General features: G+C 51.3%; 1 protein-coding gene across 1 annotated transcript in view; it reads right to left on the bottom strand.

Annotated features, from left to right (window-relative positions):
- Positions 1–24,868, bottom strand: part of LOC106744597 (LIM domain only protein 3-like) — a 54,157-nt gene that overhangs the window by 23,373 nt on the left and 5,916 nt on the right. The window lies entirely within an intron of this gene.

Here is a 24,868-nt window from a genome sequence, read left to right as displayed (position 1 = left end):
CACCCCCCCCACCCCCCGTCACGAAAGTGCCGCCACTCCAAACACGGCACGACAGTGTGTCCTTTCGCAGCCCCCTTGTGATCACGCGCGACGGAGACGACGACGGAGCGCGTATCGCCGGGGGATATCGCCGAAAACGTAGCGCGAAACCGCCGGTTCGGCGGTCGGCTGTAAACTGCCGAATGCCGCGTGCGGCTACGGCACGCCACCGAGAGTGATAAATCCCCACCACGAGTGGCACCCGGTCACCCTCCCGGTAACCCCACCGCGCGTCACCCCTACGCGCTTTTCCCACCACGTTGCGAGTGCCACCACCAACGGAGTACAGGCACGTTACCCCTCGAACGAGACGCTCTACTACCCCACACGCGCGCGCTCGTTTTCTCTTTTCTCCCGCTCACTCCCCCCCCCCNCCCCCCCTCCGGCTCGCTCGCTCGTTCACCCGCGACGATCCTTCAACCATCTCTACCGCACAATTTAGCCCCCGCGCGCCGCCGGCACCACGCCGGATGTAGCCCCCCCGCGCGCGATTCGGGATAGCGGGCCGCACTCCAGTCGATTAGGCGGCGCGTTTAGAACGCGAGTTATGAGCTCTCGATTTCCAACGGGCGACGGAGCAGAGGTCGGCGGGGACAAGGGATGAAAGCACGACGAAAGACGACGGGGGGATATATCGATTATAGCCTCCGCGCGTCGGTGTTTGTTTCTTTTTAATTTCGCGCCTGTCGAGGTCCCGCGGAGGGCAAGAGAGTCGACTTTGTCTATGAATCAATAAAGACAGCTGCGGCGCTCATATAATTAGGATCTAGCGAAGGTATCCAATTACCGGCGATTTATCGCGATGAATTCGTAATAAGCACCCCCCTCTCTCTCCATCCCGGATGTTGCAATCTCTATCATTTTTCCAATTAACAGGATTATCGTCCGGCGTTATAAGATCGTTGGCGCAACGATATACAGTTCGTTTCGCAGAATATCGTTGACGCGATGCGCTTAGTATTTTAAATACCACCGTTGAAACGCCGACGTTTAGGCAGCGTAATTTCGAGCGAGACGGGAAGATGAGTAAGAACGATTATATATTAGCGGTAAGTGCGATCGGCGGTAACGCGAGTCGTGCATGAGGATCTTGCAAGGCCGTCCTAAGGGACGATCACGCTCGTCGCAGTGAACGTTGCGAAATAGCTGCGGAGGATTAACCTCCGGCGTGGCGCGTCTCGCTCAACGGGATATCCCTAGAATCACCCCTACGCGAATTCCACCCCACCTACACGCAAGCCGACGCAGGGATGGCGTATCCCCACCGCGAGCCCGCAACCCCTACCACGCGGACGGTCCTGCTACCCCTACGAAGCCACACCTCCCATTACAAAAATTACACCGGTCGCTGATTTAGTGTTCTGCGCCGATTCACGGTGGCGGCCGCGCGAGGGCGGGCGGCGAGGCACGGGGGTGGCAAGGAGTCGCGAGGGTGCGCGAGGCAGGGTGGGGACGTAAGTAATGAAAGGGTTGCCGCCGCCGGCTTCGAGAATCACGGAATCATTCGCCAGATTAAATTAGAAAGGCTATGACCTTTTTTTCCACTCCCATATACCGAGTAGACGAAATGGATTAAGCTGTGTTTATTGCCACCGCCGTTGCGTCGATGGTCTCTTTTAATTATCGGCTGATTTATGACGTCAAAGATCCGTTCGAGCCGCGGGTGGCCTCGGCGCGGGAGGTGATCCTTTATAGAGGAAAAGACGCAGTATCTTCCGATCTTATCCGGTATTTCGCACTTATATTACCCTCCTCCGCCACTCTCGGCGAATTACCGAGGAAAGCAAGGGTAGAGCTTTTACGTTTACAAGTGGAAATTTTTCCAACGACACTCCCCCGTGAAAAAAAAAATGCTTTACACCGGATGCTCTGAAGAGCGAGTAGCGAGATAAGTTTGAAGTCGTCATTCCCTCTCGGCGAATCTTCAAACCCGAGCTTAGTTAGGGAGTTGTTTAATATTGAAAATTAAAGAGTTACGATGGACAAGTTTCGCGAGTGTAAATAGGTAATAAAACTTCATTTGCCAATTAATCTCAGGCGCTTCGCCTTAACAGAAATTTAATTGGGGACTTAATTACCGAGTAATTGAACGTTGCAAATTAAAAGCGGACGCCGGCTTCTTAACCGAGATATTTAATATCGAACGTCGGCGAAGAAGGCGAAAGAGGAGACGACGACGCGCACTCTAATTTTCATCGGACAAGTATCAACTCCGGATTCCACGGGGAATCCCGTGCATCCGAGCGTGGAGCACGCCTCTGCGACATGCCGCCAGCANCCCCTTCCCGGTGTCGTATACAACCACCGTCACAGATCCAAAATCGCTGTACGACGTTCGATAATAGGTCTTCCACGTGCGGCGTGTGTTTCCAAAGTCTGCCGTCGCGCTCACCGCGCGAAGAAGAAAGCGAAACGCGAGAGAACCCTGAAAATTGCAAGGAGACAGCGCGGTAAAGAGGATGGCGGGCGAGAGGACGGATAGCGGGGGATATCGCGCGTGTGTGTTGTGTGTGTAGGACGAAGGGCAAGAGTAGGGAGGGGGAGGGGGTGGCGAAGGGGCCGGGAGAGGGATGGGGAGCGTACTAATCACTTCTACGGACTTTAATGGAGGTTTTCTGTACGCCGTCTACTTTGTCCACGACTTATACTACTTCGAACCCCGTTGGAGCTCTCGGTGCGGAGCATTTGATAGAAAAAGCGGGCGGAAAGTAGCGTTACGTGTATTAAACTAAGCGGCACTCTCTCGCCGACCGCGCGCGCGCTCGCGATGCCCTTATCTCGCGAAAAAGCATTTAACGACGGGCCCGCGTCGCGCCAGGCCGCGCCGGCGCGACGATAAATTCCGCGTCGAACTTAAAAGGAAGCGACACGCGCGCGCGTCGCGATCCTCGTGCCCGCTGTCGCGAGGGCGTATCGATTATCCACAGCAGCGATCGGTTGAATTAACACATGATAAATCTGTACGGTTTACGACGGACAGAACTGGGATGGCCAATTCTTGATCAGCCAGCTACGGAGTATCGATCTTAAAAAATCAGGATGCGATAAATAAAGTCAGAACTTTTAATAAAAAATAAATAAATGAAGATGAACGTAGGTAAGTAAAATGTTTTTTTCATTATTATGTCAAGATCAATCGACGTAGTTTTCTATTTGTGTTTTAAGATAAATAATCATTAGTTCATACATATAAGCAGACTGACGGAATTCTTGAAATAAAACCAAGGATAATCAACGGAATATAACATTTCTATATTATATTTTAATAAAAATAATCTTTTGTTTAAAATTAGACTGATATTTTTGAAATAAAATTAAAAGAACAATCAACGGAACATAAAATATGTAACTATGTGTTTGGAAGATTTAATAATTTCAACAAAAGAAACTAAGATTTGTTAAATAAGAAAGTAAAGTGTTTCCAGGGAGCGTTAGCATCGGACGCCTTTAGATGTTAAGACTTTTCATCTATTGCCGGTATTCGCGGTTTAAGGAGATTAATGAATTTTAGTACAACTCATTATTACATTTTTTTATTATTTATTTTTCGTTAAATAAAAAATCGGGGAAAATGACTTTTTGAGATTTTGTCGAGACACCTCTAACAAGAGGTTCGACCACCTCGAAAATCTTAGAACTAATGTTTAATAAAATAGACTAGTATTCAATACATCTTCCTTCATAATACGGCGACACGATGCTAGGGAGATCTATATTGAAAATGTTTTGTTGAACTTCGAATTTATTTCTATTTTATTCCATTTTATTTTATTTTTATTTCAGTACGAAGGACTACGGAGATCGCAGGACCCGTACCATACTTGGAGTCCGAAATATTCTAAATCCGACGGCGATCGTCTGTCTCGCGCACCTGCGCGCGCGGAAATAACCGTTGGATGCTGCGGATTTGGAATGACGCAGCCCGACAGCATCGACGCTCGCGCGGCGCGGATACTAAGAGCTTTTCTGGAAGAGCAGGGCTCCATTAGCCGGCTCGCCTGTCTTCTGAGTCCATTACAAGATGAGCCGCCATCCTCCCGAATGACCTTCCCTACCCCTCTTTCCCTTTTCCCCGACTCACTCTCTCTCTCTCTCTCTCTCTCTCTCTTTCACTGACACGTCGCGATCTACACACGTTGCTTGTGGATACGCAAACTTGTTCTCGCTCGCTCTTTCATTCACCCACCCCTTCCATTCTTTATATATATATATATATATATATATATATCGCGCCAGACCGTAAACACGATGCAATTTAAAAGATCAATCCCGTTCTTCGACATAAAGGATGGCCCGCGTTCCTGAAGAGTCGACGGACGCGAGAACGAAAAGTGGACGCGCTCAAATGTCGCGCGGGTTCGTTTTGCAAAATAAATACGCAAGTCGCTCGGCCAGTCGAGCGGATGTTAAATAATATACGCCGTCTGAAAGTTTCATCGCATTTTCACGCAAGGGGGTGAATTATTTTACACCGTAAATAAATTTAATTTCCTCGTCGATTTTCACGTGTGACTTTAATACGCATTAATCCGACAAATAATGAAAATTGTTCGCGTAACATTAGGATCGTTGCGCTCGAGCTATCGCGGTTAGCGACATTCGCAACGTTTGCTGGGCAGAAGCATCACGGAGTGCCTTGTCACTCGCGAAACGACGCGTAGACTGAAGCGGACGCGAGACAAGAAGATCTCTCTTTCCGGTGAGCATTATTCGCGATAGAGTATGCGGGAAAGCGGAGAGTAGTCGAACGCAAGGGGGCGAGGAGGGATGCCGTGCCAGATGTACTTAAACTAAGAGCGCCGCTCTGCCGCGGCGTCCCCTGATTTATTCACTCTGTGAAATTTTTACTCCCTTCGCGTCGGGCCTCCGCGGGCCTTCGCTGCCCCAAACCGACATACGTCTTTGGAGTTGCTATGCGCGCAAGGCGCACCACAGGCCATCCCGAGACCTCCCGGATATAGCTGCCGCGTCTCCGGAGGTATTCCCGTGCCGGCAGTACTTTTCGAATAGTAAAATCCTTCGAAATTCTACGCTTTTGCAAGATTGTCGTTTTGCGAGGGCGGGCCGGGCGGTTGAACGCGCGCACGCTGGCCCCGATTATCCCGAGTACAGATTAATATTTGAACACCGGGCGCGGATATCGAGAAATTTATTTATGATACCGTTTCGTAAGAAACGGCGCTATAAAGGCGACGTAAGAAATAATATAAATGATTAATCGCATATTATACCCCGGATGTTTCGCCGAAACTGCTCGCCCATAGTCGCTCGGCTCGCGCATCCTTCTCGCATTATACGTCGTATATCATTACGTATCGTCTCGCTTATTTATTTTGCTCCGCGAGGAATAAACGTGACCGTTCCGTAAAGAATAAGTATGACTGTTCAAACGTAAAGCTCTCCTCTCCGCCTCGCGGGCGCGCGCCTCGCGCAAGCAGCCGGTGGGTAGTCTGTCCTTCCGGCAATCACTTTCCGCCTAATGCATTACTTGCGAGAGTATACGAGCACTCACGCGATTACATACTCGCCAAGTACCTGCGCGCGCGCGGGGTGCCTCCCGGTCGCACGTGGATTCTTAATCGCAGTATCGTCGGCGAGGCGCGAGCAGATCGCGCGTATTGCCCTAGCGCGCCACAAAATAGGGTAACGTTGTTGCGGGAAGTGTATGTCGATTTCTCTCGGATCGATAGGAAATTTTGCCGAGTCTCCCGAGAGAGTGAGATGAGTGAGTGGGAGAGGGAGGGGGAGGAGGGGGTCGTCCTCATCTATCTCGTCGAGGTCCGAAATCGCGAAACGTGGAATAATAATGGTGCGCGCATCGCGAAAGAGAGAGAGAGAGAGAGAGAGAAGTATCGCGAGACAGTAATGAATAAATTGTTGAACGCGCGTCTGTACACAGCGACGGCACCGAAAAGCCAGGCAGACAGACAGGCGGGCGAGCATGTGGGGGCGGATGGATATTGCTTAGCCGAGACTAGGGAAACCCCTCTTTCCTATATTATTCTCCCCAACCTCTTCAGATCTCGTTCAGCGACTGCGCCGAGCGACGCGCGGAGCGTTCAAGTGCCGTGAACTCGGATTACCTCGTGCACGACGAACGCTTGCTCTCCTTCTCTCGCTCTCGCGGAAAAAGCGAGGCGGTTCGATTATGATACTCGTACCGCGCGGCGCGATAACGAATCCCGCGCGCTGTTACGGGTAATTACCGTTCGATCGTCCACGCGGGGGAGTGACGTTAAGCGTAATTAGCGAAACAACGCGGAGTTGAATTGGCGATGCCGGCCGGCTGGGAAATCGATCGTTCGGGGCGAATCCGAGTTTACGGAGCGACGCGAGAGCTACGGCGTCGGATTTCTCGATCTGTTCGCGGCGCGCGCGAGATTATCGCGGCCGAAACGACGAGAGAGCGAGTAAGCCGCCCTCTCTCCGACACGTTTGCGGGATTAAGCGCACGTTCGAAGCCATCGGCAGTCGAGACAGGTAACCTCGCCGTGGTATGAACGAGATACCGACCCACACCGCCCGCCGGCAATAATTGCCTTATTGACATTAATAAAACGAGCCGGATACCGACGGCTATGTCATCGAGAGCCCCATAAACGTCTGGCCGTTGCGTGTGCGCACACACACGCGCGCGCCTTCTCCGTACGGAAAATTGTATATCGGATTAGCGCGGCTCGCAGACTTCCGCAGCGCCTTCGTAATATTTTCCCAGGTGTGACTGTTTTAATCTGCATCGCGCGTCGGCTGAAACGACATCGAGGCTAAATTGAAAACTTAATTGTGCCGCCTCTGCTTGGGAATATATAGCGTCAGGAATTTTTCACTCGAGTCTTTCACCGCACATTTTTTCATACCCGATCGCCGACGGTCATTACGCATCCCCCGTCGTTTTTCATCTTGCATCTTTAACATCGTCAAATGTCACTACGTTTAGTATAGACCGAACAGAATAAAGAGAGCGTCGGCGGGAGGAAAGGGCGGGCGGAGAATGCACAGACCCTCCGTCGTCGCGAGGGACCGAAAGGTCGGCGAAGAAGGCACCCAGGGAGTGCCAAAGGAACGAAGGAAGGGGTCGGCGATATTTCACCGGTTTCGCGTGCGGGCGAACTTTAATAATATTCGTTCCATCAGGTATGGCCGGCCTCATATTAAGTCGGTCCGCGCGAACGAGGCGCCGCCAGAGCGGCGGAATATGATGAGTGTAGGGCGAAAAGAGGAGGAAAGAGGACGCGTGAGGTGGCACGACGAAGAAGAAGAAAGAGGAGGAGGAGGCGGAGAGAGAGAGAGAGAGAGGAGGGCCGTATAGAAGGGTCGAAGCGGCCGAAGGGTGGGTGGAGTGCGGGGGGGAGACCGGGGGCGCAGAATGAGACGTGTAATAAAGTGAGTTTTTAATTTCCACCAGTGCCGGCGGTTGGGCCGCGGGTAGGGGGTTAGAAGCCACGGGTTCGCACCGTGCCCCGAGCTCGCGGCCTGTCGGCTAGTATTACTAGATAAATCACCCAACAGGCAATAACCGCCCGTCCTCTCCCCCGACCGTCCACCCCCTGGGCCACGCTCTCGTTCGCCGGCTCACTACCCACCTACGGATCTCTGCCACCGACAGCACTGATACGCGACCGTTCGATGCCGAGACGGACGCATTTCGCCGCGAGAAAGCGAGACACCCGCGCGAGATTTTACGCCGCATCGGTCGCGCGACCCGGTTCGTTGGCGAACTTCGACCCCGATTGCCGGCTCGGCCGAAAGGTATATTAATCGAATCGCGATTGTTATCGCTGTCGAGGGAATTTCGCGTGCAGTGCTCTCAACCGCGCGTGTTTTTCACTCGTCACGGCGATCTTCCGAGGCGAATGATGATCTTAGATTACTTCAGTTTCTATTACGAACGACTGAAGGTCGATTGAGTTTCACTTCGGGGTCCCGTTGGATGCACGGTGGCGGCACGCGCGCCACCGAATGAATCGTCGGGAGCGCTCCTTACCGCACAAAGATCTTCGTTTCCGTCGCGCTTATGATAATCAAGCGCGCTCCGTAAACGTTTGCGTTTAGTGTTTTACGACGTCGGATTATACGCCGGCGAAGACGGCGGCTGCGAGAGGACATAATGACGCTTACGATCAGACGATAATAAACGCAATAGCATTACCATAATTACGGCGACATTACCGCTGCGCGATATTATTCTGCCGGTGGCGGCGCGCGGTAATGCGCGTGCGAACTTTCGCGTGAACACAGCTCTTTCCTCTCTCTCTCTCTCTCTCTCTCTTTGCCTTTCTTTCGCGCGCGCAAGCGAGTCGAGAGTGAGATTTCCAACGGTGAAACGAGACTTTTCTTAATTCGGGGCTACGCTAATTCTCGCCAGGCACGAGAACGAATATCTAAACGCGAGCCTGTAATTCGAGCCAAAACGACCCGACGACAACGTCTAGATTTAAGCGACGATATTCCTTAGGCAGGTCCTGCGGAATGTACGCGGCGGCGGTCGTACGGGACCGTAAAATTTTGTCAAGATGCACGTCCCGTCTCGTCCCCTCCCCTCCCCGTTTCAGGCGGGACTCTCCCGGAGGATAACCTGAGAAAATACAAGAAGTCCCCCGGGGGAAACGTTACGGCTGGCGCTCGTAAGTTTACCCCGCCGACAAATTAATGTCCTCGGATTACGGAAGCGGACCGCAGGGAAAGATTCCCGTCGAGGGCCGTCGAAGCCGTTTTCAAAATTTACTTTAAGCCGCGGCTGCATCCGCATTTTCCGTTCGTCCCTCGGCCGTTCCCTTCGGTTTGCCCGCGCGTTATTGCAAACGTCTCGCCTTTTGGTAGCTCGGCCGTCCGTTTCGCCGTTCCTAAAGTATATACGCGATATACAAAGAACCGGCTGTGCGGAAGAGACGTGAAAAAATTCGTGTGTTTCCTCGTGCAACATAATTGTGATAACTGTGGTCAGCGTGATTCCGCAATGCACGACTCCCTCATAAATTAGTCATTGCGCTCGTGAAAAAATAATGACTATTAATTTAATACCCACGGTAACATCGTTAAAGAATAATAACGTTACGTCGAATGAGAAATTAACTGGTTCCCTGCATTAATTAATTGCTGCAATTTTTGTATTATCACCGAGTTTATATATTAATTCCACATTATTTCAGCGTGTTAACACGTACGCGCAACATATTGTAATATTAATAATACGTAATAAAAAAAAAATCATACAGACGTATGAAGAAGGAAAGTTTGTTAAGCTGAATATCGGAATTCTCATGGCGGAGGAAAGTTTTAATATAAAATGCCCACTTGCAAGTTAAAAATTCGGATTATCAAAGGTTAACGATATCGGGCAGCGAATATAGGAGGGAATAACGCGCGCGGCCGAAGGCGGAGAGGCACACGATGGCGCGCGGATTAACAACTTTAATACGGCACTTCCTGCCTACGCGCGCTGGTCATGCCATGGAGCCGCGTTCTGGCAACTTGACTCTGAACTTGCTCAGAAACCGGGGAACACATCTGGAACGTATCTCCCGCGGTATCCTCCTCGTCGACCCATCCCCTTGTTTTCGCTCTCACGGTCTGTTTTCGCTTTCTTCTTGCGTCTCTCACCGTTTACACGACCGCGCGCTCCACTGACGCGAGTCAGAGTCACTTCGTCACGACGGCACGGATATTACCAGCTCGAAATGGAGGCACATGCGAATTGTATCGCGATCAGAAATATCCCCCCGCTTTACTCACACGTAACTCGTATCGTATTGAAAAGGAAAATAAACAGATCACCGATTTCTAACTTTATCCCATCTGCTCTCTCCGATCGAGACTCTCAGTTTCATTCCGATATCCGACGATTTCCGAAGAGCGACGGATCGATTTTTTACCGAGGGAGAATCGGCCTCGAATTCGGTCTGGGAAATCCACCAGCTCGCACGAGAAAGCGCGATAATTCCCGGCGCGCGCCGCTCGATTTTCAGCTGGGCGCCTTTTATCCCGATCTCGGAAGCGCGACAATCGCTCATTAACAGATTTCTTCGCGGCGCCAACGGTGCGACGGCGGCGGCAGGGCAGGTTAAATCGCATATCGACGCCGCGGGGATTGCATTCAGACCGGCTGGTGCGCGTCGACACGTCGGGGTGCATTTAAATAAAAAGACACGATAGCCCCCGCGCGCGCGCGCGCGCTCGCTCGCTCGCTCGCATCGGGCGATATATCTCGCGTGGACGCGGGACAAAATCGGGTTGGTTGCTTTCAGGACTGTGAAGCCGGTGTACGGCAGGGATGGAGGCGAGAGGGGGCAGCCAGAGGGGTCAAATGGCGGGCAGAATGCGCGGTGATTGCTGAAGGGCCGCATAATTGCACCCTTTGTGGTGCAATCAGCGGCGCAACTTGGACGGCGCCTACGTCTATCGGCCCTCCTCGTCCCCTCCCTTTCGATCTTCCTCCCCTCGCCCCCCCTAGTCTTCGCTTCTATGCGTCGTGCCCGTCTCTCGCATTAGCGGGGGCGTCATCAGCGATCCGATCGTTCCTTAAATATCGCGGCAGTTATCGCTAAATACACTCGCCCGGCTACCGTCGCGAACGTCACGGATTTTTCGAATTCCGTCCTCGTTCTCGCACGGCGTTCGTTGTCGACGTGACGGTGGCGCACATCGATGAACGGCGAACCGTGAACTGCGAGAGAGACGCGGATAGGCTCGCTTATTAAATGACGTAAGCGTATGCATCGAATCGTTTGCTTTTCTCATCATCTTTTCGGATGTAACGTACCCGTGTGTAACTTGCAATTTTTATCAACGTTGCGGTGATTCTTCCCACGATTTGTTCACCACGCAAGGCTTATTCTCCAACTTTCTATTAACGCACGCGTTATAACCGTAACCATATGCGTTACGCGTTCGTCGTGCAGATATAACGCGCAACAGCTGCGCAACGATATTTAACGATAATGTTACCGTTGAAAATTGCGGAATAAGCGCGCAGGTTTTGAATTGAACAGGGTTAATAAATAGAATCCCATGGCGATTCGACGCTTTTGACGATAAAAGAGAGAGATTTGTGTGATCCTCGTTTTATTCAAATAAAAATGACCCGTGAAAGGGTTAATAAAAAAATGTATCTATTTCAACGCTTACAGTTCACAGCTCATCGTTCGTGGCTCGCCAATATGCACGCGGCCGAAACGAGACGACCATCGTGAAAGGTCGAGCGAAATTTTCGTATCGCGAGGACGACCGCGATACGGCACAATAGAAAGTAATGCGTCTCGCTCGGTAAAATTTATACGCTATTCAGCCCGCGCACAAACGTCGGTAAATTCCGTTGAATTAACCATCGCCGCGGTATCGGGGAAGAACGACTAAGCGGTTCCACGGAACGATTCACGGACTCGATTTCTCTCATCCGCGTCCGCCGTAATACCGTCCAATTCTAGAAGCCCGTCGAATTTTATCGGACTTGAATTCATTGTACCTACATCGCGCGAAAATATTTGGATTTCTCGGGAATTATTAGAAAAAAATTAACTCGGAGGATCCAGCGAGTTCCGATGTCAGATTTATTTGAATATCCTGCATATATGCGAATGATGTGAATATCGTATAGAAAGATTCCCACATTTTTGTTTTAATATTTTCCTTACAGTTTCGAAGAATTTACACTGCGTGGAAAGTTCTGAAATTTCGACTCAGCCTACTTTCTCGATTCATCGGACACAGAGAGAACCCCGCGTACGACAAGGATGACGGCGTCTTTTTGAATAAAACCTCCCCGGGCGATTTTAATCGCCTGACTTAATGAGACGGCAGGATCGGGATACAAAGTGGAGCGCGGACAATTAGACAGAAAAGGCCGGCTCTCGGTCGTCTCGGTATCCGAGGAACTGCCAGCCGCACAAGAACTGGTTGATCTCGAAACGTTCTGCGGGAATGCATCCACCACGTGGTGTCCGCGTGTTCGAGCGTGTTTACTTTAACGGGATCGCCTATGCTCGTCTATTAATTTAGAGCGTCGCTCCGGGGAACGATGTTTACCCTACGACGAGAGGCAGCCTCGCCTCGCTCCAGGATTTTACTCGCACGTGGCAAAGCGCCTTCGTATGGTGCATCCGGCGCGAACGAATTCGCACGATTGAGGATCACTGTAGCTTGAGGCTGGCGACACGACGATGCCATTACCGCGTCGACCTTCTCCCACACCCCCAACCTCTCCATTCTTCTCTCTCTCTCTCTCTCTCTCTCTCTCTCCGTCTCTATATCTATCTTTCTCTTTCTCTCTCTCTCTCTCTCCGTCTCTATATCTATCTTTCTCTTTCTCTCTCTCCCGCATCTCTCCCCAACCCGCGCGCCTTCGTTCTCCTCGTCTTTCATCTCGTCCGTGCACCGCGGGTCTTGAATTATACAGACAGCACCACTTAAAATAATACACCCGGTACAAACTGAACATCAACGCTAAAACCTGTCGTTTTCTGTAAGCTGGAATTATGGAAATTCCGTCACGGCCGTTAGTAGTGTCCCTCCCCTTCGGCTGCCCTCCTCCTCTCGCTCTGCCGCCTACTCGTCGCATGATGACGGAAAAGCCCGGACGAGAGGCCGAAATGCGCGCTAATTTCGTATTTTCAGGAAAGAACGATGTATGATGGACGAGGTCCGTAATAACCTGATGGATTGGGCGAGCGAAATTTTAAGGCGCGTTGGGGTACGTATCGGATGGTGCACATAACGAAAGTAATATCTGTAGGAAGAGCAGGAGAGAGAGAGAGAGAGGGGGGAGGGAAATGACTAACTCGTGTAGCTCGCGATTTTCGGTGCTACCGTCGGCGCGAAGGAACGTCCTCGTAAAACTACGCACGCACGATCGGCGGCATCGGCGATGTAACGCGAAGGAGCGCGCCAAGAAGCGGAAGTATCGCGATAACGTCCCCGAAACTGCCGCTTCAAACTGATGCAAACACGAGACACGCCCGCATAAGCGAGACGTAAAATCGAACGGCGAACATTTAATCAAAGATACACATTATTACGGCAGGCCGAAACCGCGCTCTTTCCTATACCCGCGCGCGGATTATAGGACGCCGCTAACGGTGCGTCTGCCGCTAGATACTACCGCTCGATACCGATTCCACCTCTATATCGGAGCGTCGCCGTGAGCTCCGTCCGCGGAAGTGGGAGGGGATCGCGAGGAGAGCGAAATCCGGGGGCTAATAAAAGACTCGCTTAATTAGAACCTTCGTTAAGAGGCCCCCGCGTGAAACCTCCTCCTCGCCCCCCCGGCCTTCCTTGCCGCTCGGCCGGCCGAGATCCGCAGGTAAAAACGTAAGAACTATTTTCATTAAACTCGGCGGCGAGTTCGCGCTGCAAGTCTTCCGCTTTTGTAGGCGAGTGCCGAGTGGCCGCGCGTAAAGAGATTAAGCCGGGAGAAACACGCAGAGGGGCGACGGAGGAGAGGAGAGGCTAGGATGGCTCGGGGGGCCGCGGAGCGAGGGAGCTCGGGTAGAGAGGAGAGAGGATATGTTTCGTTATTAATTCGCTCTTATTAATTCCACTCGGGAGACTCGAATGGAACGGCATATTCGACGACGGCGTGCGGCCGTCGTCGGATCGATTCTCCAGCCCCCTTTCTTCCCCGTCGCACTACCAACCACCCGCCGTCTCCTCCCCCTCCCTCCCGCCTGCCCGTCCTCCTTGCCAGCCCGCGTTTCTCCTGATGACTTCAATTCGGATCGTTAACGCTGATTTCCGTTAAATTGCCGTACAAAAGAATTTCACCCGAGACGCGGGGACGCGGGCTCTCAAATGACCCGCATAGGGTGCCGTCGACGACGGTTTTCAGTATGCCGGTCTTGCGCGCTAATCTAAAATTATAATTCATACAGATCGTATTTTACGTCGGACACTATCCGACCGTGCCGTCGCCTCGCGTTACCGCGGCCCATCGGGTACTTTCGTCGCTTTGATTAACGTTCATCATTCCGATCGTAAGTCAAATTCTTAACAAGAGCAAAAGGAAGAGCGAGAAAGAGAGAGAAATAGTCGTGTTAAATCGACATCGAGCGTGCCGGGAAACGAGAGGAAACGCCGGCGAGCGGAGGGGGGGGGGGACGGGTTGGTTAAGCCGATGGGAACGTTCTCGCGCGCTATTTACGGCGCGTGGATGGAAAAACGTAACGCGATTATCCGCGCGGCGCGCGGAATCGACTCGCGCGGAACAACGGAACAACAAAGAACGCGGCGAAGAGAGAAGAGCGCGCCGCGGTGTGTCTTTCCGGCGCGGCGCTAACTGCTCTGGCGGAACCTTCTTTCAAGTTGGCGCGGCGAACGAACGACGGTGCACAGCGCTCGCTCGATTTTCCGCGGGCGCACGTACGTACGTGGAGACGTAACCGTGGCCGAGTTATTTCAATGAGCCGCGTCGTAGGAGTAGCGGACGGCGGCGGACAGACGCGCGGAATGGGGAACCGCCGCCGTCGTCGTCGTCGTCGTTGCCGACGACGAGAACGGGCGGCGCGGAGAGGGACGCGGCGCAGTCACTGATTTAACGCGAGACAATTGAATCTAATTACGACCGTCGCGGCAGCCAGTGATACTCAATCCCGCCCATTCCGCGTCGCGTTTTTTCCTCCCCCTCCACCTCTCTTCTAATTCTCTATCAAGTCGATATTGGGCGCCACGGGGACGTTACGCGGAGCCTCGCACGGTGACGGTAATATTTTTCCCGCCTGTCAATTTTCTTTTTCCATTACGATAACCGTTAAAAGACTAGTAACGACGTACGCTAAGCCGCGCTCGCCGCGAATGGAAAAGACTATAAGACTTTAATGAGATTCCCCAGTAATCTGAGCTTCTCTCCATCAAAGATACAATATTGCGCTCAACGAAAGGAGCTAAATTAAATATGGGAATCTTGATTGAAGCCTTAATCGAATTTGCACGCAAACGTTCGTCGACTCCTACACCGCGGCGCTCGTGCCGCCCTCGCGCGATCACCGAACAAACGCGTCATCTCGAGAGCGCGTCAACAGACAGATCATCGTTGCGTAATCCAGTGACCCGCGGGGAGGAGGAGGCGATGAGCGTTCGCGCAAAAATGGCTTGCAGAGCCACGTGAGAAGAAGCGTGACGGTGCAAATGTCATAAGGTTCCCCGCGTGCGTTTCGCGAGCGCTGAAGCGTAGGCATTAGAGCGAACATTACCGTTCTCCACCGCGGGGTCTCGCATTAACGCGAAGTTAACGCGCCTCGGTGTAACGTCGCGCGTAGCAATCTGTCGGTCTCAGACCGGTCGCTGCGCGCTCCACCGCGCAGCGTAGCGCAGCGCGAGTCGCGTCGGGCGCCCCTGGCTGTTCATTAGAGGCCGCATTGTCCGCTAACTAAGTACAGACACAGCCCTACCCACAGCCCTCGACCAACCTACTGATCTCCGAGGGCCCTCTCGTGCCCCTCACGACCGCACGTAGGATCTCTCTCTCTCTCTCTCTCTCTTCCAGCCCCGGCGAAGCCGTTGCTCCCCGACGCGACCCGCAACTCGCTTCGAGTAGCGACACTCGAGTCGCTGTCTGGCTAATGCGACACGCAGCCGGATCCGTTCCGTCGCTGCGCTTCTCGCTGGATTGCGACGTGCGCGTCAGTGCTTTATGCGAATTAACCGATCGGAGGGTCGAATTATTTCTCCCCTCGGACATGATTCGTAGAGCCACCCATTTTGCACGCGCGCGCAAACTGCTGAGGTCTTCCACGGTCCGGCGGCACGCACGTGTGGAAAAACGTATCAACGGTGGGGAGCATTTTCGGAGCACCTCGGCGGAATCGATTAATTCGACTTTCGTTTATGAAGGAGCATTTAATCTGGGAGATCAAACAGTCACGAGCAACGGTGATGACGTTAAATTTTGGGAGATCGGGAGAGAAGCTGACTTCGGACTTCACTTCGGAAATCTTTAATCGAGAGAGGAGAAACGTTTGTTCGATTTCTTCTTGTTGCGCGAGAAAAATCTCCATGAATTATTCCTTCTTATTTTTTAATCACACAAAGAGTCGTTGATGACGCGAGCGCGTCCAATCCGCTAAGAGCCGAAACACGCTTCTTCCCCCTCTCTCTCTCTCTCTCTTTCTTTCTCCGTCCATCTTTTACATTATCGCACTATTATTATTTTATCTCCTTTAGTACCTTCTATCTTCCTTCCACCCCCCCCCCTCTTCTTTTTTTCTTCCTTTTCGCCTCGCTCACTCCAAGCTGCGTCTGGTGGCTCGCACTGCTCGACAAACCACTTTCACCCACTCGTCCCCGCCACCCAGAGTCTTTTCCTATCCGCTTCTGCCGACACATCCATCCCCGTGTCTCACTCCGCCGGCACTCGATTCAGCCTCGCCGCGACGCCACGCCACGTTCGATTTCCACGAGAAGGACGACGACGACGCTGCAGCGTCGCGCAAAGTGCCGGTCGAAGAGTCTCCCTTGCTACTTTGCCCGGCAGGATCGGTTTTTGTGCACTCAACGATAGTGGAAGTTTACTGTCGCCCGTGATACGTCGACTCGACGTACATTTTAGCCGTAGCACAGCTATCGCCGGGGCTTCCATCCGGCGGAATGCATCTTACTTGATGGAAACAATCAATCGGGTCGGACGTCCCGACGCGAAACAGGATTCATTTGGTCCATTTAGAGATTACGTTTTAAATATTCACGCGAGAATACGGGCGCGAGAAGTTAATGGTATATCGTAAGATATATACATCGGAAGCCGTAAATTCACCGCTGTATTTACTTTGCCGGGCGAATTACCCAAATGCGAGAGGCCTAACGAATTAAATCGGAGAGGAGGGGCAATTTACCTATCGACCGGTCCTCCCTTTCTCTCTCTCTTTCTTCTGGATACGTCTTAACGAAGTAATAAAAGCGCCACGACCGGCCGAGCAATTTATGAAAACGCGAATGCTAACGACGTTAGTTAAAGCCGGCCACCTTCCGACTCGCGATACCTTACAAGCGTGTATCTATGTATGTGTGTGTGTATGCATCGGTACACACCGTATACCCTCGCGGGGTTGCCGGACCTGATTGGATAGAAGAGAGGCGGAAGCCTTCCAACGCACGAACACACGGCGACACGACGACAGGCTGACGAAGGGAGAAACACGTAGTCGAGCTAATCGCATTAGGGACAGCGGCCATAAATATAAATAGCCGGCAACAACCTGGCCGAATGTTAATTCCGGCCCGTTCTCGTTACCAGCTAATAAATGTGCATTACAATCACCCAGATATGGAAATCCAGTTACGCCTATCCAAGCACCTTACCGCCGGCCGACACAGCCGCTGGAGTTAACTCGGCCGGCGCCCCTTCGTCGCCTCTCTCTCTCCCTCGTAAGCGCCATGGACGACGTCCGATTCAACGACCGGCTGGACAGGCAAGCTCGTTACCCTTCGACCAACCGACGGCGGTCAACGGGGCCGTATTACCAAGTCCGTGTATCCCGCTATGTAAATACGGACCGGCGAAAAGTGATCTTTGAGATCCGGAATCGAGACCGGAGGACTAACTCTCGGCACCATTATATCCGCCCGTGTAACGATCGAATGCCGCACAAGTACAGTCCCCATAGCGCCCCATGGCGATATGATCGATGCTTCATTACAGCATAATCGACCATTCACAGTTCCCACGTTATTACGTCGTAACTGAAATGATCTTGATATATTATTTCGCACGACGATGTTAGCTTTTCTTTTTTTTCATACAATACGAATAATCTCAGCCCGTCCTGTCCGCATTGACGAGATATTTATTTCGATGTTTCAACGAAAAATTAACGGTCGTAATAGAATTAGACTAATATTTATCGAAGTATTCTTGCAGACAAAGAGAGACACGAATACTCCACTGGCATAAAGGATGTACGAGCAAATGTTATCTCTTTCAGCCGCCACGACAGTCAATTACCGTCCCCACATCGTTCTCATTACGGTAAAAAGTTCATTAACGAACGTAATGAACTTAATCGCTAATCACCGAGCTATCTTTGCCGGCAAAGGGATACGGGTGTTTCGAAGCCTAGACATACGGGATGTATGTGCAAGCGTTATCTTTTTGAGACGATGGCAACGTCGGCATATGCGACTGCTTATCACGAACTTGCATGAGGCGCGATCCGGATACGCATGTAGCAAGACAGGTTTTCCTACTTAACGTACCCGCATAAACTGCGTCCCTAAAATGCCTATTCAGCAATTACGTGCATTCAACTTAACACGCGTGCTCGAATTCGATAAATGTTGCGAGAGAGTATCTCGCGTTACGCGTGAGATATCCTCTTCTTTGAGATAAAAATGAGCGAAGCTCATACAACAAGTCGTCAAGCGATATTTTATGAAAAGAGTTGAGATATTATCATTAAGTACTTCAGAGATAGTAAAGAATTTTATGTTAAAAAGGATTCACTGAGATTTTTCTGTTACTTTAACATTTTTCTATTACTTTAACATGGGAAATATGCTAAAAATACATAAACGACATGTCAAATTAACATATTCACTTGGTTAAAGTAACAAAAAAAATTTCAATGGACTGTTTCTAACATAAATTTTACTGCGTAGCTCTCCTCGATCTTTTTACCCGGCTAATTATTACGATATCAAGATTACGAAAATACGTAAACACATCGTTACAAAAAAAAAAATAAGAAAAGAATTCAATATAAACAACTAGTTTTCAGGAGCCGCAGAAGTAATCACGTAGGATCGAATGTTTCCAATACAATGCTTACGAATGATGATCCATCGTCGTCGTGACAGTTTCGCTACAAGCGCGAGTAAAAACGCCTAAACGGCCGTGAAGTCCCGACTTTTCCCGCGCTATTTGATCGATGCTATTTTCCACGAGCGGAATCGCCGCGTATATGTATAGGTGTGCGGACGTGTGTGTATAAATGCGCGCGCGCACGGAAGAAGAGAGCGAGCGGTCGTCTCGCGATCTCGACTCGCTCCAATATCCGAGTTTTTTGACAGCAATTTCGGTCACGTCCGATAATATATCTGGATCATTAATATAAAGCTCGGCCCACATCCCGCGCATCCCCGTCGCGGGGAAATTGCTTTTCAATCCCCTATACCGACCGCCCCCCGCCCGCCCCGTCCCGCACCGTCCCGTCAACCCCCCTCGCGAAGCCGCCGCGACCCCCACCCGCGGCTATCCGCCATCTCCGTCTATCCTCCTCTGCCCCCTCGTTCTGTTTCACCCTCCGGGCTCTTCTATACACGCGCGTATCACCCGGTAGATTCCTCTCGTCGACGTCATTGCTCCTGTGGCGTTCATTCTCAAAAGTCGAGTTTACGCGAAATTTAATGGCACCGAGAGCTCCCGTAAAACCCTCGGGTTGAGCCTCAGTTTTTCACAGGAGTCACGTTGAAAAATAGGCTTTCTTTACAAATTATTATCTCGCTACTCGCGATACGATATCCCCCCCCCCGTAGTTCTACTATAAATTCCTTCTAAGAAGTGTCGAGCGCGTTCCAAATTCGTCGTCACGAGCGTGTGTTCGTCCTAGCGCTCTCGCAGCAGGCTTTCAAGTCCACCGTGAATTTTCGTAACTCAAAGGCCCGCTCTCGCCCGCATTAGCTCGGGAAAACAGCAGCCATCAGTGTATATCGTCCCTAATACGCGGCTGCGTACGCAAACACGCGCAACTCGCGAAAGTCCGCAGGGTACGAGCGCCCCTCGAGCGGATGCGGGATTACGGATCGCAGTTGGAGCACGCCCACGTGCGAAGCACTGAATCGAGAGAGAGAGAGAGAGAGAGAGAAAGAGAGCTATATCGTGGCATCGATACAGTGCGCGTCGAAATATTGATACTCCGACCCCTCTTTACGGCTACTTTGGGCGTTCGCGTTTTTGCGCTAGTCGACTCGTACTGGTCGCGCATATCGCGATATTTTCGTGCGGCATTTTCATATATACGCGAGACATAGTGGACGTCGAACACGCTGCGGTTACGAACGCGCTACCCGGTACACCACGCCGCTGCCCGGAGCCTGCACGGAACACCCTCCATAAAGACGATCCCCTCGATCAGATAAAAAATATATTATAGCCGGCACGATCCGGGGACTCGATACTTCGACGAGGCGCTCTCTCTCTCTCTCTCTCTCTCACACTCCCTCCTTCTTCCTCCTTCCCTCTCTTTCTCTCTTTCTTCGGAAAACGGACAGCGCATCCACCTCCGTCTCGCGACCCCGACTCGCCGCCGCCACTCCGCGGCTGAAAATCGCTATCGAGCGATTCGAGCGCTCGAATGCAGATCGTCTGCACCGCCGTGCCGAGGTCTCGGAGATGACATCCGACGAAATTAGATTTCGCGGCCGAGGGTGGGAACCGACGCGCCGGCCACTTTTACTGTCTTCCCTCGTGGTTTCCCGCTGGTTACTCCGATTGTTATCCGAGCACCCGAGGGGTGCAGCGGCGTCGCGACGTATATATACTCGCCGGCTCCTCCGGTGGCCGAAGTGCATCGGGATGCACCGGTTTCGAGCAGCCCGGGATAGGATTGATCGGAGGAGCCGCGGCGCGACGTGAAGTCAATTTTGCCGGCGGACGAATGAAAAATCTCCGCTCACCGTTATTGAAACGTAGCCTTGAATTCTCGCCGGCGAGAAAGAATGAGGCAAGAAGGGGAGACATCTCTCTCTCTCTCATTCGTACGATTCCCTCGCGTATCAAGCGTCCTGTACATCTGTTATCGCATCTCGGTTGAATTTCTGCGCGCGAAAGCTTCAAGCGACTACTAAAGCGAAAGTCGTTTCGGAAAAATTACGTTTTATTCTTTCCGTTTTTTTCCCGCCCTCACCGGCTATTTGCGGGCGATGCGAATTATCGCGACCGCGCTTTCCGAACACACAGCCAATATCGCTCTACAGCTGCACGCGCGCATATCTATCGCGACCGACAAAGCTCAATGGGCAACGAAGAACCATCGGAAAAGCTAATACAGCAGCGTGGCAGGGGGAGGGGGAGGGGGCGGAACGGAGTACCGAGGGGGTGGGTGGTCGAGGGTTGGAGTGAGGAGGCGCCATCGCGAGCAGCCAGACCGAGGGGAAAGCGTTTAATTCATTACGGAGATTAAAAAAGTAAATTGCCTCGTCTCCGCGCGCGCGCGCGCGCACGAAAGAACAGCGAGATAATCGCGGCCGAACGGACACATTCGGCCACGAAAATATTTAATTAAATTCATGACCGCAAGATACGGTTGTTTCGGGCTCGAGCTCGTCGAAGCGTGCGCCCGAGAAGCGAAAGTAATTATCTGAATCTTTCCGAACGGCCGGTCACGTCTCTTTTTCACGGAAGGAACGGCTCTCTCTCTCTCTCTCTCTCGGATGACGGGACCGATGGACACCGATGGATCGCTTCTCGGGAGAGCGAGAGGAGGAGCGAGAGAGAGAAACCGGTAATTGCGTCGGGATCGTAAGAAAACGCGTCTAATTAACACATTGGCCACGGTGACGACGTTAATACCTTTTTTTCCTTCGGGATACGCATGATTGGCCGATATGTAGCGGCGACTTTGCTCCGGGACCGCGCATCCCCGCTTTCAGACAATGCCATTGTGGTGGCCGTGGTAACGAGCGAAGAAACCCGGCTCTCCGCCGACCGGTTTGCGATGTCACACTCGACAAATTTTTAATTCCGCGTGACAAATTCTCAACGTGTAAGTGAAAGAAAAACTGGCCACGAGAATATTACGGCTGCCCGTTAAGAAGTACCGCGCAATTCGATCGGAACGTAAAAACCGAAAATTACGAAAAACGTAATCTTCCCGAGCACGCGTGGAGAGCAAAGTTCGCTGGTGGATAAGAACGAAACGAGCGGCAGGAATGAAGATCTTTATACGTAGAGAGGTGTATATCCGCGGTCGGTGGCGGCCGCGGCGGAATGTAACAGGGAAACGCGCATAATTTATGTGTCGCAATGCGAAGATCCTCCCTCTCTAACTTATTTCATCCATGATTGCCCCAAATGGAATAGCGTATAAATATCTCTCCGAATAAGAGTGGATTTCCGACCTATAAGCGTGGCGCAATAATAGCAGCGGAGCGGAACTAAAAACCGGCTGGACCGTCGCATCGTCTGGCCCACCGACAAGAAGCCGCCTCGATTTATGAGGCCCGTGCATTAGACTTGAAAGGCCGCGGTTTTTAGTTCACCGGCGTTATAGAGACTCCGAAAGAAATTGCGGTTACGACTCGCGGTTATGATTTATTAACGCTTTAACAGCCACGCGGGAGTGTTGACAATACTCCAAGTACGCGAGCCAATTACCAACGCGCGTGTTTAACGTACTCGGAGATTAAGTATCGAAAGCTTTGAAGGGAGAGGGAATTTATTTAACACGCCGAAGCCACTTTGTGCGCGCGCGACCGAGATTTCTTCTCGTCACGAAAACGAATTAATTAGGCGCACACGCATCGTGCGATTCATGCCCGTGTGTTATTTAAGTAGCATTTCCAAATACGACTAAGTGCCGTTCTCAGATAATCGTGTGCGTGTTTAAAATTATTAAATATAAAACCGGCTCACAGCATTCTTTTCTTTTCTCTTTCTCTTTCTCTCTCTCTCTCTCTCTCTCTCGACGTATCGGATCGCGGCGGTACGCGACGAGTCATTTCGTTTTCGATAGACATGCGCGCTGGCTGGACAATACGTTATTACGATCTGGCTTTATAACCTACCTCTTATATCCGACCCCTCGCGCAACGCAATCTCATTATCGGGGATGCACTCTCCGTATTAATACCGAGAACGAATTAACTTTCGGGACGTGACGGCACCAAATATCATTAACTTTATATCGTCTCGCACGTGCGAAATAACACGGGACTTCCGCCGTAACTATGATGCATTTCTGCGGGAGAGTGATCGGTATGAGACAGCGCTAATTAGTTAATGAATTTCAAGCCGATTGTACGAATTTAGTCGATTAAGCCACAGAAGTGTAAATGAACATCAAATACACAAGCTTTAAACGAATGATAAACGGCACATCATTTTTTTTCTCTTCTCTCTCTCTCTCTCTCTCTCTCTCTCTCTTTTAAGCATCACGATCCAACAAAGCGCGAAAACAGGCATTCGCTTCTATTTTGATCTCCCATAGGACACGAAAATTATTTTGCAGAATACCACGTTCTAGATTTTCGGCATTTTAGTATTTCGTAAATTTTTCCGTACATGGAATCCGGCTATTACGACCGAGTGTAGCGTATAAGGGGGTGCGACTGGCCCGGAGGGTGCGGGCGGGGTGGGAAAACGGCGCGGCAGTTCGCTCGATTTCGAATAAAGTTAATTGGAAAACATTGTACTACGGGACGGGACGGGACACGGAATTGTGACGAAGGAGTGGAAGAGGGACGAAGGGCGGTAAGGGGGTGGGTGCGAGGGATCGACGAGGGGGAGAGGCGAGAGGCTGGTGAGTTAGCGAAAATTAATATTCCATATCGGGCCATCGCATCCGACAACGTCGACGATCGACCTGAACTCGCGCGACAAAAAGCGAGTTTTTCCAACGGCGGCGAACCGATGACGATTCGTGGAATATTAGAGGCGTGTATATACGTATTCGTGCGCGCGTTCGCCAATATCGACACGCAGGTGCGCGAACACAGGCGAAGTAACGCCGACTAATTATCGCGGTCGCATTAATCGTTACGTAAATTAATAAAGTTATTAACGTTGGTCGCGCGTTCGCCCGGCCGTCCGCCCGCTAGCGAAGCGCCAATCTCATGAAGATCGTTCGTTACGGGCGTAACACAACTCGTCGCACGAATTCCTAATTACTGAGTTATCCGGAATGCGCCCGATAATTACGCAATGCTCGATAGCTAATCGATCGCGTCTTCGTAAATATTTCCGCGAATTTAACGAATTGCGACGCTGTACGATCCCGTCGCGCGGATAAACACGTTTCATGCAAGACGCACAATCGTTACATCGACCAAGACGGTCGGAAAAGGAACGAGCGACATCGCATTTTTTCCCCCGACATTACGATTTTTACATTTGACCCGTGACGAGATTTCGCCGCGAATTTCGCGAAGAATCGGAGCGGGTGAATTTTACGGTTTTAGCCGTCGAAACATCGCGAAAAGATAAGTTACTTAATAAATGAAGTTCGAGTTTAAGGTTTCCCGGTTGCGCGCGCTCTCTCACGTATCGACGACCAGTTATGTACTTCCAATAAAGATTGTGCAGTTAGCCGGCGATGCCGAGTAATCGATATCTACAAAGCAGAGCTGTGGACACTATTTACAGTCGTGTCAAACGAAAAAGAGATATCCACTGGCGCGGTAAATTGTTTTGCGACTAATTTAAGTTCAATCGGGTAGCGCAGCAACTCCGCGTGTAACACGTCACGAAAGAGGAATAAAAGAAGAGAGAGAAAAAGAGAGAGAGAGAGAGAGAGAGAGAGAGAGAGAGAGAGGAAAAAAAAGACGAAGCGCTAATGGACAATCGAACTGTCCGAATTGGGGCCATCCGGGGAAACATTTTTATTAGCGATGCCTTCGATCTCGTGACGTCGAAACCGCGGCGAAGCTCTCCACGATATCAAATTTCGTAACAACCCAGCCAGCGGTAGTCGAGTTATTTCAGGTGGGCGAAAAACGCTCAAAAACACACGTGTCATCATGTAGTGTTATTTTTGCCCGATCGTAACCGTAATTGGATTTGGCGCGCAAATTGGTACAGCCCGTCTCTCAAATTCCGGGGAAAATCGGGACCATCGGCGACCGAGATGTATCATTCATAGGGAAAGCTTTCGGCGACGAGTCATCGTCCCTCGAATCCCCCCCCCCCCCCCCC

Source organism: Dinoponera quadriceps, unplaced genomic scaffold (genome assembly GCF_001313825.1).
Source record: "Dinoponera quadriceps isolate SergipeBrazil2010 unplaced genomic scaffold, ASM131382v1 scaffold1169, whole genome shotgun sequence".
NCBI classification, from domain to species: Eukaryota; Metazoa; Arthropoda; class Insecta; order Hymenoptera; family Formicidae; genus Dinoponera; species Dinoponera quadriceps.
The sequence above is the reverse complement of the archived record's forward strand: the minus strand, read 5'-3'. Positions and strand labels throughout refer to the sequence as shown.